The sequence below is a fragment of the Somniosus microcephalus genome, chromosome 1 (assembly GCF_052327205.1).
Source record: "Somniosus microcephalus isolate GS21.2 chromosome 1, FLI_Smic_1.0, whole genome shotgun sequence".
In the NCBI taxonomy this organism is placed as follows: Eukaryota; Metazoa; Chordata; class Chondrichthyes; order Squaliformes; family Somniosidae; genus Somniosus; species Somniosus microcephalus.
In genome coordinates this window covers 35,448,662-35,463,436 of record NC_140987.1, presented here as the reverse complement: position 1 = coordinate 35,463,436, position 14,775 = coordinate 35,448,662, and positions in this window count along the sequence as shown.

The following is a 14,775-nucleotide window of genomic DNA, read 5'->3' as shown; positions in this document are numbered from 1 at the left end:
TGGACCGACTCTCGCGCAGTCTCTCTCCCCTTGCTCGGCTCTGTCTCTCTCTCCCACCCGCACGGTTCCTGTTCGCCTCCCAGCCCTCTCGCAGACCGGTGTTTCCCTCCCCGGCTGCGGCTGGGTTTCTCTTCCCGCGCCTACTCCCAGTCTCAGCGCTTCGTGGCTGCGGTCGCTGCCCAGCTTTTCCCGCCGATCGCGGTCCGGCTGTCACCCGACGCCGTTGGACCCGACTTCTGACCGGCTCAGCTCCCCCTTGACCGAGGTCGAGTGCTCTGCCCTTATCCTCCGGATATTCTCTACACTTTCCCCTACTCACAGTCTCCGCGGCCACCTTGTTTCCTGCTGATCGGCTCACTCCGCACCGTGGTAGAAGGGTAGTCAGTGCCTGTTGCAGACGGAAGCTTTTGTTGCTAAAGTCTTCCACCTTTCTCCTGCTGCAGCCTCGTGTTTTCTTCCAGCAGCACGACGAGGGCGGTTGCCTCTCTTCGACGCTCTTCTTGCCTTGGTAATCTTGCCGCAGGGTACGATCAGACTCGTCGCCACTGTAAAGTCTGTGGGTTGTGCAGTTAATAAATACACAGACTTCAGAAGTAACAAACAAACAGGTCTTTACTATTCGAAGGTCCGGGCGAATCTGCCCCAGCAATCCTGCCACAACACTTATATACTGGTGTGGTCACTATCGGTATTACAGTATACAGAAGCCAAACAAATAGTGCCACACCGAAAGTAGTCCTCTTAAAGGTGAACGGTTACATTCAATAGTTCCCTTAAAGGTAGACGGGTACATACACTACAGTAAGCGTGCAGGTGCAGCAGGCGGTTAAGAAGGCAAATGGTATGTTGGCCTTCGTAGCAAGAGGGTTCGAGTACAGGAACAAGGATGTCTTGCTACAGTTGTACAGGGCCTTGGTGAGACCGCACCTTGAGGATTGTGTGCAGTTTTGGTCACCTTACCTGAGGAAGGACGTTCTTGCCATGGAAGGAGTGCAGCGAAGATTCACCAGGCTGATACCTGGGATGGCAGGAATGACGTATGAGGAGAGATTGTGTCTGTAGTGTATGTACCTTTAAGAGAGAACTACTTTTACAGCTCCTGTATACTGGAGTACCGGCAGTGACCACACCTGTATATAAGCCTTGAGCAGGCATCTGTACTGTTAGTTTTTAGACTACCCTCATCCAGTAAACACCTGTTGATTGTTAATCTGCAGTCTCCGTCTATGTATTGAAGAACACCATACCTTAAGATTCACGGATTCAACAGTGGCGACGAGGTCGATTCGAATCTACCGCAACTCTGCATTTCCTCCCAAGGATTCGCTCCGGGAGGACAGTGGAAGAAAGTCAAGGCCAGAAGCACGGGCGTCGACCACGAGCAACCGCCCAGTCATCCGGCAGAGAGTGAACATCGCAGGGGAGGCTGTTGAGAGCTGGGCTTGGTTCTCCAGCCACGACGATCCAGCAACAGACTGGCAACAGGTACAGCGCAGACCCTTCCCAGACAGTGGCGGCTGGAGCCGACCGATGGCACAGAAAAGGCCGAGCAGCATCGACAGGGTAAGAGAGAGGGTAAAGCACAGCCGGGGTTCAGGACCGAGCGGCGGCAACGAGAGAGGAGCACAGGAGAACGCGCAGAGCACAGCCAGGGCTCAAGGGCTGAGCAGCGTCCGCGGGGAAAGAAAGGAAGCGCGGGAGACGCCATTTGAACCGCGGAGAAGAAGGGAGAGCGTGGGAGACGCCATTTTTGAAGCCGCAGCGGAGAAGAAGGGCGAGCATGGGAAGAAAGGAAAGCGCAGGAAACACCATTTTGAGCCAGCGGAGAAGAAGGGAGAGTGCGGGAGACACCATTTTAGCCAGTCTAACCACACCCAGGGATGCCGAAGAGTGGCAGTGTCACAGCGTTCGACAATGAAGTCGAAGATTGGGCGACATATGTGGAACGCATTGAGGTGTACTGCAAGGGGAATGAAGTGCCAGATGCCAGGAAAGCACTGGTTTTGTTGAATTCCATGGGTGCAAAAACATATGGCTTACTGCGAAACCTAATAACCCCAGAGAAGCCAGTGGATAAGGATTTCGAAAGCATAGTGGAAATCCTACAGGACCATTAAACACCACACTGCTGCTGATAGCAGAAAGATTTAAGTTCCACAAAAGGAACCAGCATAAAGACGAAAGTAATGCTGAGTATTTAACGGAACTGCGCAAGCTATCGAAACACTGCAAGGTTGGAATGGGACTAGCAGATACGTTAAGGGACAAGTTTGTGTGTGGGCTTCAAAGTGAAGGAACCCAGAAATGGCTTCTACCAGAAAAGGATCTTACGCTGGACAAGGCTTTCAGCATGGCAGTATCACATGAAGCAGCCGCACGCGGTGCTGCAGAGATACAACGGAGACCGCAAGAATATGGCACCAATGAAATGTCATATGCAGCAGGGAAGTGTTATCGCTGCGGCAGAACAACACACGACCAGAAGGATTGTTGGTTCAAGGACCAAGTGTGCAGACAGTGTGGAAAAGCAGGACACATAGCAAGAGTCTGCAGGTCAGGGAAGAAAACCAGCAGCAAGAAATCTCCACAGGAGAAGTACAAAAAGGTACATAAAGTGATGGACAGTAGTCCAGACAAACAGAAAAGTGATAAAGACTCCGGAAGCAAGGAGCTGGGTTGTCTGAAACTACATAATGTAATCAAAATGGAGGGTCACTAGACTATCTGGGTCACGCTCAAGATAGACGGAGTCCAAGTGAAAATGGAATTGGACACAGGATCAGCCCTAACAGTCATAAACCGAAGGGACTACAAGCGGCTATTCTCACATATACCCTTGAAAGCTACAGAGATTGTCTTGAAGACGTACACGGGGCAAAAAGTCTACCCCAAAGTAAAAATAAGGGTGAAAGTGATATACAAAGGCCAGGAAATACCAAAAATGGACCTATATGTATTGCCAGATGGAGGACCACCACTACTAGGACGTGAATGGATCCGGAAGATACAATTAGATTGGCATTCCATACAGGCACTGAAGGTTGAGGCCAAAAAGGATGACGACGTCACACCTGGACGACTGTCAAAAATGCTAACTGACGCACAAGAAGTGTTCCAGGAGGGACTCGGAACACTAAAAGGCATAACAGCGACGATTAAAATAGAGCCCAAAGTTTTTTAAGGCCAGACCGGTGCCTTATGCGATCCGACCAGCCGTCAAAGCAGAGCTGGAAGGTTTGGAACATTCAGGAGTACTGTCCAAAGTGGACTGGAGCGAGTGGGCTACACCCATCGTTCCTGTAATGAAGAGGTCATTGAGTAATACGCCTGGGGAACCAAAGAAGGTCCGCATCTGTGGGGATTTTAAGGTGACAGTGAACCCAGTCCTTCACACGGTACAATATCCGCTTCCACGGATTGAAGATATTTTCGCCTCGCTATCTGGAGGAAAATGCTTCACTAAGATTGATCTGGCCCAGGCGTACCTGCAAATGGAGGTAGAAGAAGGCTCGAAACAATACCTCACGATCAACACTCATAAAGGTCTCTACCAATACAACCGGCTGGTGTTCGGGGTAGCATCGGCTCCGGCTATTTGGCAAAGGGCAATGGATCAAGTCCTGCAAGGGATTCCAGGGACCCAGTGTTATTTGGACGATATCCTGGTCACGGGCGAAAATGACAGTGATCACCTCGCCAGCCTGGAGAAGGTGCTCACCAGATTGAAGGAATATGGGCTACGAGCTAATCGCCACAAGTGCGAGTTTTTCCAGAAGCAGATCTCGTATTGTAGCCACGTTATTGATGAAGAGGGGTTACATAAGTCCCCTGAAAAGATTGAGGCAGTAGTCAAGGCTCCAGCACCGGAAAATGTGTCACAACTGAGGTCGTTCCTCGGGCTGGTGAACTACTACCATAAGTTCTTACCAAATTTGTCTACAGTATTACACCCACTGAACACCCTACTGCAAACGGGGGTACCATGGAAGTGGAATGACGAATGTAAACGAGCTTTCCAGACGTGCAAAGAATTGATCACATCAAAAGAGGTGTTGACCCATTTCAACCCAGCACTACCAATTCGGTTGGCGTGTGATGCATCACCCTATGGTATTGGAGCGGTGCTGTCGCACAAATTCCCAGACGGGTTGGAGAGGCCATTAGCCTTTGCATCTCGGTCACTAACCTCAGCCGAGCGCAACTACACCCAGATTGACAGGGAGGCCCTCAGCCTAGTATGGGGAGTAAAAAAATTCAACCACTATCTGCAAAGGCAGAAGTTCACCTTGCTGACAGACCACCAACCACTTGTCTCCATCTTTAATCCAAAGAAGGGCGTTCCGGTGATGACTGCACAACGGCTACAAAGATAGTCACTTTTTCTAGGGGTGAACCAATATGAAATAGAGTATAAGAGCACGAAACAGCATGGAAACGCTGATGGGCTATCACGCCTGCCACTGCCTACTGCAGAGGAAGCACCAGCAGTGGACCCTATCAAAATATTTTATTCGTCGATAATTGAACGCTTGCCAGTAACTAACGTGGATATAGAGAAGGAGACCCAAAATGATCCGACACTGTCTCGGGTATATGATTTGACGGTGTAGGGATGGCCAACACATGGCGACTCACTGTTGCCAGCATTCTCATCCAGAAGAGACCAGCTGTCAGTATGCCAGGGGACAGTGATGTGTGGATCCTGAGTGGTAATTCCACCCAAGTTAAGGGAGAGAGTGCTCAATGAGCTTCACGAAGGCCATCTGGGAGGGGTGAAAATGAAAAGCCTTGCTAGGGCTTATGTGTGGTGGCCGGGGATCGATCAACAAATCGAGGACCTAACAAAGAGCTGCTCAGGATGCCAGAAGGTCCAAAATGCACCACCACATGCCCCTCTACACCCATGGGAGTGGCCCTCCTCTCCATGGCAACGGGTGCATATTGATTTTGCTGGTCCATTCATGTACTCAATGTTCTTAATAGCAGTGGATGCGCACTCGAAATGGCCTGAGGTGATCAAAATGTCCTCCACCACTACGGAGAAAGCAATTGCAGTCCTACGGACCATATTTGCCAGGAACGGCTTGCCAGAGCAGATAACGGACCACAGTTTGTGTCCGAAGAGTTTCGGAAATTTATGAGAAGGAATGGGGTAAGGCATTACACATCCACCCCATATCATCCAGCCACAAATGGATTGGCTGAGAGGTTCGTACAAACCTTTAAAAAGGCAGTAAGGGCCATGTGCGATGATGACATTCCACTACAGCATAAGGTGGACAATTTCCTGTTAGCCTACAGAAATGCGACACATGCAGTTACCAACCAGACCCCGACCATGATGTTCTTTAACCGAAGGTTAAGATCTCGTCTGGATTTGCTCAGACCATGTGCGAAGAAATGTTGAGGATAAGCAATTCCAGCACATCAATGAGAAGCCGACAAGAAGCTTCAATGTAGGACAACCAGTCTTGGCCCACGACTACCGAACAGAGAAATGGCAACCCGGAACGATATGCACACGGCAGGGGCCACTAATGTACACAGTGGATGTCGGGGAGAACATTGTGAGACGCCATGTCGACCAGATCCTAGCGTCACAGGAACGAGTCAACCCCATGTCTAGCGTACCTGGGGATGAACCCGACATACCAGTAGCATCTACCCCAGAAACAGTAGCAACGGAAACTGATGAACTAACCGACGACAGGGGGCCAGAATCGCCTCTGCACCAAGAACAAGACACTCAGGAAAGGCACTATCCAGGAAGGATCAGGAAGCCGCCCCAAAGACTGAATCTATAAATGGGCTATTTCAGTTAAATGTGCATGTTAAAGTGTTAACTGTTATTTGAATGTTATGGTACTGTTAATCTAAAAGGGGAGGAATTGTAGTGTATGTACCTTTAAGAGAGAACTACTTTTACAGCTCCTGTATACTGTACTACCGGCAGTGTCCACACCTGTATATAAGCCTTGAGCAGGCATCTGTACTGTTAGTTTTTAGACTACCCTCATCCAGTAAACACCTGTTGATTGTTGACCTGCAGTCTCCGTATATTTATTGAAAAACACCATACCTTAAGATTCACGGATTCAACATTGTCGATTGGGCTTATACTCACTGGAGTTTAGAAGATTGAGAGGGGATCTCATCGAAACCTATAAAATTCTGTCAGGCCTGGACAGACTAGATGCAGGAAGGATGTTTATGATGGCAGGGGAGTCCAGAACCAGGGGTCATAGTCTAAGGATAAGGGGTAAGCCATTTAGGACTGAAATGAGGAGGAATTTCTTCATCCAGAGAATGGTGAACCTGTGGAATTCTCTGCCACAGAGGGCGGTGGAGGCCAGTTCATTAAATATATTCAAAAAAGAGTTGGATATATTTCTTAAGGCTAAAGGGATCAAGGGATATGGGGAGAAGTCAGGGTACTGAATTTGGATGATCAGCCATGATCTCATTGAATGGCGGAGCAGGCTCGAAGGGCCGAATGGCCTACTCCTGCTCCTATCTTCTATGTTTCTATGTGCTGATATTGCTCACTAGCTGAAGATACACCGAATATCAGCCTTTTGTACCTGTATACTCCGTTATGTACTGCAAACGTTGTGATTTCTCGTGACTCAGGGGTCAGTTCTAGCTGGTGACACCCCCATTTCAGGTCTAGCTTACTAAACACCGTCGAGCTGTTCATACCTTGGAGTATCTCATCAACGGTGGCGATTGGATATCGTTCCCTCACTATTGCCTGATTTGCTCGTCTCATGTCTAGGCATAACCTTACATCCTTATCCGCTTTTGGTACAATATCCACAGGATTTACCCATGGGGCGGGACCAGTTACAGGTTCGATAATGTCCATGTCCCTCAATTGTTTTATTTTGGCCTCTACTGCCCCCCTTAATTTGAATGGTATATGCCTGAGTGGCTGGGCCACAGGCTTCACTTGTGGGTCGATATACAAACTGATCTGTTTTGTGTTCAGCCTTCCTACTCCCTGGAACACCTTTGGATATCGTTGTTCTAGTAGCTGTCTTACATCTACCACAGCTGAGACATCTGCGCCTATTTTTAAAACTCCCAGTTTCATGGCTGTCTCCCTTCCTAGGAACGGTTCTCCATGGCCTTTAACCACAATGAACTCCACCTGCTCAGTTCTCTTACCCATTGTAATCCCACATGTGAATATACCTTTAACTGACAGTGGTCGGCTAGAAGCATAAGAGAATAACTTTCTCTCTGTCTTAGGGACATGTGACTGACACTTAATGTGTTCTGACTTTAATCCTTCCCATGTATTCTCATCTATCACATTATTAGTTGCACCCGAATCAATTAACATTCTCAGGTTTACTCCCCCCACACAAAAGGTAAGTCTCTCTGTCACGTTATTTCCAGTAACAGCAAATGCACAGTTATTTTGTTCCTCTACATTGTTCACACTGTGTTTCTTTGTACCCTTTGTGCGGCATACTTTGGAGAAATTATCCTTTCCCTTGCACTTATGACACGTTTGTCCACGTGCTGGGCATTTCAGATCTCTGCCCATGTGGTCTGTGTGGCCACATCTGTAACATTTCCTTTCGTTCCTATCGCCATTTCCCTTTGGTTTCCCTGTCGAGCTTTTCGCATAATACCCTCTTTTCTGTGTAACACGATGAACAGTATCTGTCTCCACCTTCTCTGTACATGACATGGCTGACATCTGCTCCTTGACGTTTTCACATTGTGAGGCCAATTGTAACGTGCGGGTGAGCGTTAGATCATACCCTTCCTCCAGCAATTTCCTCCGCACATAGGCTGACGTGCACCTACTCAGGATAGCATCTCTTATTTGATTATCCGCATTCCCCCCAAAAGCACAGTCTTTAGCAGCCTGCCGCAAGCGAGTAGCAAATTGTTGCACAGTCTCACCTGTCTTCTGGGACAACCTATGAAAAGTCTGTCTAGCAAATGCTGCGTTGACCTGGGGCACGAAGTAGTGATTCAAAGCACTAACCGCCGCCGTGTAGTCTGCTGGCTCTTCTGTGTCCGGTAGAGTCGAAAAGATATCCTGGACATCTGGTCCTGCTAGGTGTAGAAGTAGAGCTCTTCTTCTCTGCTTTGTGGCAGCTGTAGAGGTATCGTCGATAATGAGTCCTTTGCCGTCGGCATAAAGCTCAAAAGACGTTAACCACCTCATCCATCTTGGACCCAACGTGGCTGGCTCGGCGAAACATGCAAAATTTTGAATGCCGGTCTTCTCCATCCTAGATAACTAAAACTTTGGCAACTACCTATTTAAAATGATTCCTGTTCATTATCCTCATCGCCAATGTTGTATCTATGCTTTAATGCGTTCAATCAAGCATGTAGATACGTCAAATTAAATCAGAGTCAGGCAGACAGGCTTATAACTGTGATCTTTACTTTATTGGTAAAATGGCTGACTGCAGCTTTCCCGGGTAATTCCCATAATGCAATGCGCATTACATTACCGTATTAACTGGTGTTAAACTCGCAATCATTACACGACAGTCGGAGCATCATGACTAGATGCTTCCTTACATCCCCCATCCCCACCTCCCTCCCGCAGCCATGCAGTACTCCTTCAGTACTGCACTGCAGTGTCAGCCTAGATTATGAGCTCCAACACTCCCGTTAGCTGAAAACCACAACTTTCTGACTCTGGGGCAAAGGACTGAGCTAACACACAAGTCTAGTAACAGGTTGATCTAAAGTAAACACAGAAGCACATCCTTCGGGCTATACTAGATGTGGAGATGCTCCTCACAGAAAGAGAATGGGCTAGAAATTCATCTACTTACCGCCACTCCGTAGCGCCATGAAATGGCAATAAAATGGCGGCCGCCGCTCTTTCGCCAGCTGGTGGCAGTTCCCGCGGTGGCCGCCATATTCCTCTCACCCTTTGCGCTGCCGGCAACTGGCAGCGCCCTGGAAAAAAATGGCGGCATGGTGACGTCAATCAGCGTGCAACGCCAACTAAATGTCGCCAATGCGAACTTTAACCCTAGCGCTGAATTCAATGCTGGGTCCTAAGCACGCCAGGTTAACCCGCCACGCAAGCAGGCTGACAGTGGCAATGTCTGCAGCTCTTAAAGGGATACACACATCATTCAGGTAAGTTTGAATTTAAGTGTTTGGACTGTCTTTTTTGATTTTATTGAAGTGGTGGCTTGCTGCAATAAATGTGAAAAGTTTTTTAAGTGTCTGGCGAGTGCTGCTGGATGCTTGCAAGGACTCAGATGGTAAATGAAGGCCTTTTGGAAGACAGAAAATGCTGCGAATACTCAGCAGATCACTGTAGGAGTTTCGCAAAATTCCCCTGAAAACAAGAGAAACATTGGTCCACATCGTGGATGAAGATTTATGTGTTTTGAATTGCCTCTGGGTCAGAACAATGCTTTAAAGCATGCTCAGAACCACGAAAGACTGCTGAGCTGGACTACAATGGAATCGAGGAAATTCGTGGAAGTATTCACACACATTGAGAAAGAACATCTTGATTAAAACTTGTGCTTTTGAGCCCGGTCAAACACAGAGGTTTACAGCTTGTAATGTGTTTGTGTGAAAGACCTGTCAATCAAACCAGGGAGGTCAGGAGTTGCCCACTTGACCCGAGGCCACAGAGACAGGTTGTTATGGCTGGCTATGTTCAGCAACCAATCACAGTCAGCTAAGCAGCTTGTAATGTGTTTGTGTGAAAGACCTGTCAATCAAACCAGAGAGGTCAGGAGTTGCCCACTTGACCCGAGGCCACAGAGACAGGTTGTTATGGCTGGCTATGATTCAGCAACCAATCACAGTCCTTTTTTTGTGTACTGGCCAGACAGAACGGCAGGAGCATGAAAGACCTGTCAATCAAACCAGGGAGGTCAGGAGTTGCCCACTTGACCCGAGGCCGATTATGGCTGGCTATGTTTAAACAAGCAATTCAGCAACCAATCACAGTCCTTTTGTTTGTGTACTGGAACTTTAGGCGGGAATTTTTCCAGACAGAACGGCAGCAGCACACAGGTATAAAGATAGCTACTGAGAAGCTATCTGCCCTCTTTTTACTTCGCTGGACCACAGGTGAGCAGAGTGTTCTGACTCCTCAACAAGACAACCTAGCAAGGAGTTTGGGGTGGTGATTTAAGGGAATTGCTAAGATTGTTTAAATAACATTGTAGCCATTGTATCCCTCGTTTTTGCCGTCTGTACCCCCTTGTTATATACTTTTACTGCATTTACTGTGTTTGTGTGGTACAGTTTATATTTGATTATGGTTCTTTAGTTTAATAAATTTTGACTTTGCTCATATCCAAACCAATTGTCCGCTTTAACATCATTAATTGTAAGTCCTCCAGTCAGAACTGAAAGGTGGGGTAGCGATTCGGAACCACTGTTAAAATTGGTTCACAGTGCAGCAGGCAAAAAGGCTGCTGGCCAGGTATGTTACCATAAACCAGGTAATAGATGCCCCCCTACAAATGGCGACCCAGATGGGACTGGAGGCAGTTCTTGATTTGATGAGTGATTTGGATCTGCAGCAAGCATCAGCTCTTCTCTTTCTTGCTTTCAGTCTGTGCGCAGTCCTGTGGAAGGTAGTGGCAGCGTGTAAGCTGACCTATCGGGGTATAGGTGGCTGGGTTAGGAAGGGTGAGAGGAGAGAGCAGGAGGAGGTTAAGGAGGCCAAGAGTCAGGAGTCCCAGTTTGAGAAATGCCAGGCGGGGATAGAACGCCTCATGAGAGAGGTGAATGAGGCCAGAGCTAGTGGTATGAGGGTGTGGGAAGAAAATGCACGCCTCACACTAGAGGTCACGAAATGCCAGGCATTTATAGAACGCCTTGTGCAGGGAATCTCTGAGGCCAGGGAAAATGAGATGAGACTGCGGGAAGAGAATGCCCGGCTTAGTGAAACAGATCATGGCCCCTGTAGGGCAGAGATAGAAAGCTTTAACATGGCTTTAAAAGCAGCAAGTGGAATGGTTTGCCTGATCAGCCCGAAGGCAGGTCAGCCAGATTTTACTGGCAGCCCAAGTAAAACCATCCCACAGGCAGCACCCAGAACGGTGCTGGATAGGGAATTAGATAAACCTGAGGCTCCATATCAGAAAGAGTGGCGCCAGGAGGGGAGCCATCCCTCCCAGAACAAGGTCACTTGTTACAAGTGCGGGGAGGAGGGCCACTGGTGCAGGGATTGTAAAAAGCCTGGGAGAGATGATACAGCCAGGAACCCCGCAGCCCCAACTCAGAAGGCAGAGACAGACACAATCGAGTCTGTCCTGGAGATGTTAAAATCTCTCCTGAGGGCCAATCAGGGAAAGGGAGCAGCCATCAGTGGTGCTGCAGCCCCCTCGCCCACCTCTGCCTCCCCACAAGGACTGGAAAGAAAGGGGTTTAAAGTCAACCCCAACCAGACAGCTGGGAGTGAGCCTGAGAATAGGAATCCTCAGCCCACAGTAGGTACAAGTTCACAGGCAAGTGCGGTGGCTTGTGTGGGGGTGGAGCCATCCCTGGGCAGAGTAAGCTGTTTAAGCCAGGGAACAGGGAAGGAGAGTTCTGGGACCCCTGTAGAGCAGGTCCAGTAGCAGAAATTGGGACAAGGGAGGCACAAAGGGGATAGTTTTGGCCCCAGACCAAAGGCAGGTCCAAAATTCCCCATTTAAAGCCACCCAGGTAAAACATAGAAACATAGAAGATAGGAGCAGGAGTAGGCCATTCGGCCCTTCGAGCCTGCTCCGCCATTCAACGAGATCATGGCTGATCATCCAAACCCTAGCACCCGGTCCCTACACCGACAGCCATCCCACCCAAGCCCTATCCCCGTAACCCCACATATTTAATCCCCCCTACCACTGAGGGCCAATTTTTTATCATGGCCAATCAACCTAACCCGCACATCTTTGGACTGTGGGAGGAAACCCACAAACACGGGGAGAATGTGCAAACTCCACACAGACAGTCACCCGAGGCCGGATTTGAACCCGGGTCCCTGGCGCTGTGAGGCAACAGTGCTAACCACTATGCCACCGTGCTGCGAACATGAGTTTGCTGTCCATGCAAGTTCAAGTTCACCACCTGTAAAAACAGGCACTGTGGCTTGTTCCCAGGGAAAAGTTGTCCAGCCCACAAATTGGGACACTTCCCTACCTCAGTGGGACCCTAATTTTAACAAAAGTTCAAATTTGAATTGGTTAGGTGGCTTAGGAACAGAGAAACAGCAGCCTGGGATCAGAAATCTGCAGGCTGCTGCCACTCCATCCACTGAAACTGCTCGCGCAGGCGCGGTTCCCCAGCCCGTACCCCCAGCGGACCTTCCTCCATTTTCCCCCTCAGGCGCGGTCGCGCACCTGAGGGGAGAGTTTTGCCAAAAGGAGGTTTGCGTAGGCGCGGCCGCCTGCTTGGATACAGAGGCTTCACAGCCTCTGCCGCGGGACTCAGGGAGGAGATTCACGCAGGCGCACTCGCCTGTTTAAAGGGACCAGCTTCCCAGCCAGCCTCTAGAATGGTTCCCCCTATGATGTGGGACCCTGGGGGGGTAGGGATAACAATCCCTCTTGCAGGAGACATAGGGAGGGAGCTGACACCAGGTTTTGGATCAGGCGAGAGAGATTTGTACCGGCAGGCTGCCAGATATATTATACAGTGCGGGCTATTTGGACATGGGGGAGAAGGTTCCCAGCCAGCTAGTGCTGTGACTCAAGCTCAGGGTCCGCCAGCCAAAGTTTCCCCGACAGAGACGCCCCTCAGAAGGTCTCTTCGGGTGCCCCAGCCCAAGAAAGCATGGTCACCCACTTTACAGTGGAGTAAGGCGGTCTCCCAAGCCAGGGAGAAGCCAAAGAACAGAGGTCCCCACTCAGCAGCCAGAAGCTGCGAGGGACCAGCAGCAGGAGGCAGTCCAGCTTCGCTGCATCCAGCAGCAATCTGCGACGGGGCCAGAGATTAGCCTGGCCGCCCGGAGACGGGCGGCATTTGTATTATAGCTATGTATTGATTGCGTTTTGATCGTAGCGTGCTTTTAAGATGTATTTTTTGTTTAAAATGTTTAAGTTTACAAGTGTGCCAAATGTTTGTGTTTTGGTCCGAGGTCGAGGGACCCGACCACGCCTCCACCTAAAGCAGCAGGTCAGGGAGAGACCTGGCTGCATGTCCTTTTATGTTTTGCAGGAGAATGGATGAAAACCAAGGAGCAGCCCTGTTCGCCCAGCCCGAGCTGGCCATCGAATGAAGATATGGAGACAGAGTGTTGGGGATCACCTCACCACTGGACGAATCCAGGAGACCCCGCAGCGATCTTCGGGAAAAAAACCGGACAGGGTCCGGAGGAACTTGCCTACTCCTCCTACGGGGAGGAGATGGCCCCAGCTGGGTGGGGCACGGCCCCCAACCCAGCACTATCCTGACTGAAGTTCACTTGCGGGAGACCTTGCTGTTGAGGAGTCATGGTGGGGAAGCGTGGGTGCCTGGTCAGATAAGGACGCGTTCCCCGGGAGTGGGTGGTGATGGCCTGGGAAAGATTGGATAGGGGAGGGGGAGACCCAAGAGTCGCGTGGGTGCGTTCGGGGGAGGGAGGAACTCACCCGGGGGCCCGCGGGCAAAGTTAGAATGTAAGTGTGGCTGGGGAGGATGCGTGGGGGGCCGGATATGGAATCCAAGGTTGAGTGTGGGGCCAGGGAGAGCAGCCACACAGGCACCCATCATTTTCTACAGCCAGTCGAGGGTAGACAGGAGGGGGAAAGACTGGGAGTCGAGATCCCATGCTCCCCGGTCTCGGTCTGTGTTAAGATATATTTTAAAAGGGACAAGGGAACGGCTCGGGGCAGGTGGAGCGGACTGTTCGGGAAAATCCATTCTGTCTGTGTTTTTAAAGTTTAAGACCATTAAAGGGGGGGTGGAAGGAATATTTACTGCCCGGGTGGGTGGAGCATTACCCACTCGAGTTTTGCGACCCATCATTGGCACAGGATGGTCGTGGTTCTATTTCAGCATTTTGTTTAAAATGTTTAATGGAGTTGTTTTTTGTATTTTGTGTTACAGCCCCAAGTTGAGCAGAGGTGTAGGACCCTCTCCGTGCTTGGGATCATTTTGATTACATTGTGTAGCTAAGACTGTAACATTTTGTAATAAGTTATAATGTAAAAAGTTTGTAAATTTGGATTACATTGTATAATTTTACAAGCGTATAGGGGTATGAGACCCCTTATTGAAAATTGACCGTACCACGGTTTTGGTTTTCTCAAATTTTGAGGGGAATAGACGGGACGGGGATCAGTGGCAGATAGCTATTAGGTAAATACAGGGGATGGTTGTTTGTGAGGGGGTCAGAGAATTTTGCTCACTCCTTCGAGTCGATACTACAATCAAGTTTGAAGTATCAAAAGGAAGGAATGTAGGAGTTTCGCAAAATTCCCCTGAAAACAAGAGACACATTGGTCCACATCGTGGATGAAGATTTATGTGTTTTGAATTGCCTCTGGGTCAGAACAATGTTTTAAAGCATGCTCAGAACCACGAAAGACTGCTGAGCTGGACTACAACGGAATCGAGGAAATTCGTGGAAGTATTCACACACATTGAGAAAGAACATCTTGATTAAAACTTGTGCTTTTGAGCCCGGTCAAACACAGAGGTTTACAGCTTGTAATGTGTTTGTGTGAAAGACCTGTCAATCAAACCAGGGAGGTCAGGAGTTGCCCACTTGACCCGAGGCCACAGAGACAGGTTGTTATGGCTGGCTATGTTCAGCAACCAATCACAGTCAGCTAAGCAGCTTGTAATGTGTTTGTG